The sequence below is a fragment of the Arachis hypogaea genome, unplaced genomic scaffold, assembly GCF_003086295.3.
Source record: "Arachis hypogaea cultivar Tifrunner unplaced genomic scaffold, arahy.Tifrunner.gnm2.J5K5 arahy.Tifrunner.gnm2.scaffold_362, whole genome shotgun sequence".
NCBI classification, from domain to species: Eukaryota; Viridiplantae; Streptophyta; class Magnoliopsida; order Fabales; family Fabaceae; genus Arachis; species Arachis hypogaea.
Window position 1 is genome coordinate 2,731 of NW_027255649.1, and position 1,770 is coordinate 4,500.

Consider the following 1,770-nt stretch of genomic DNA (forward strand, 5'->3'; position numbering starts at 1 on the left):
AGAAGAAAAGGGAGTGAGCTTAATCCTCAAGCAAGAGGTCTCGGATCCAACTCGTGAGAATGGAGGTGAAGCTTGAAAGCTGAAGCAAGGCTTCCTTGCCCGGTAGCTTCGCCCGTATCCCAATCAATCCAACCGATCCTGATGCTGAATTTCCTCAATTCCATCGCTCCCTTCCTTCTCCTTCGATCAAAGCTATACCTGTTCCGTCGGTGAAAAGAACTACCATTACCCTAGCTTAGCTACAAGCTTTTCAGGTTGTGGGTTAAATGGTGCAAGTTTACTGAGGATTGGGAGGACGACTATTAGCAGCAGAGACCCTTTAGCCCCATTCAAGCAACTCTTTGCTCGTATTGAACTATCACCTCAATGAAGCATAAGCAGTCCTTCTTAGGTCCTGTTGCAGTTTCAATTGCTTCAATTTCGCTCCTCTTCACAGAACACCTTGGCAGTCCAGCATTTGCCTTCCCCGTTGTGGATTGCGTCAACCAACCCAGTGTAATTCCAGTTCTTGATCACATTGTATGGCCCATCATGGATTGATTTCAACTTCCATGGTGTATCCACCATTGTTTATCAGGATTTTCAATTCCTCTGTCCACATCGCAGCATTGTGGATACATCCCGAGCATTCACCTGGAAACTTCCAGCGCCTATGCAAGCAATCACTCGCTTCTCAGGAAAAGCCAGTGCATAACCAAGTGTTGCACCAACAGACCATCCGATTGATCCATATTGCATTTGGAACTCATACCCACAACTCTTTGGCAGCTTCAGCTTCTGGCAGTTAAACCATGAATACCCTGTCTCAGCAATTACAGCGGATTCACTAGACAGCATTTTTTGTATATGTTGAAACAGAACATTAACCCTCAAAGGTTGGTTCCTTAGGTGCAGCCTTCAATGGTTGGCCCTTCAGGAACATATATCCTGTGGTAGTTTTCGTAAGAAGGAAGTTTCGTTATGCTTGAGTCGCTTAGCTAGCGCCCCTAGGAAATACCTCATCAGCACACACCCAAAAGCGGGGCCATTACCAATCACAACTCGTTCGGGCTTCACAATGATCGCTTTGTCTTTCTTGAGAAGATGTGAATACCCCACAGAGCAGTAATCATTGAAGATAGGTCTGGCGAACAAGTATGCATCAGCAGATTCCACAATTTCGGCACAGAAAGCAGTACTCACAGCACCCCTGTAAGTTCCAATGAAGTGGGGATGGTTGGTGCTCCGGAACAAGTCCTTTAGCTGATGGCATCAGAGCCAGTGCATAACCAGAAGCATCAGCTAGTTCCATAAGGGTCTGATGATCTGTTAAGATGTGATCAACCCCAACCAAAGGAGATTCACTAGACTCGGCCAGGGATGAAGGTAAAGCCTGGACAATTCAACCACCCAGTCATATACCTGAAACATGACACAAAACCTAAAAGAAAGTAAGTAGACAAGTCTACTTTAGGAGTGTACCATGTTCGACAATAAACTGGAGGGTCTATGAAAGCCTCCAAGCTAACTGCTTGGTCAAGTGCGACAGCACAATACCAGTGCGGGTACTTCAGATACTGCCTCATCCACCCTTGGTACAGAGACCATTCTAAGAAGTCTCCCCACCAATAGGGTATGGGCAATCTTTCATTTGTTGAAAGAATGCCGAACGGGAACGCTGAGAAAAAGCTCTTTGCATACGCCTTCTTCCTCCCCTACTTCTCTTTCTCTAATAGACCCTTTTCCTCACTGACTAGGGGATGAATCTCTAGACAAAAAAGCTGTTCTATA

The 1,770-nt window shown here is 45.8% G+C and overlaps 1 pseudogene; it reads right to left on the bottom strand.

The window, feature by feature from the left end:
* Positions 1 to 277: 277 nt before the first annotated feature.
* LOC114927380 (pyruvate decarboxylase 2-like) lies at positions 278 to 1,393 on the bottom strand (annotated as a pseudogene).
* Between the last annotated feature and the right edge of the window lie 377 nt (positions 1,394 to 1,770).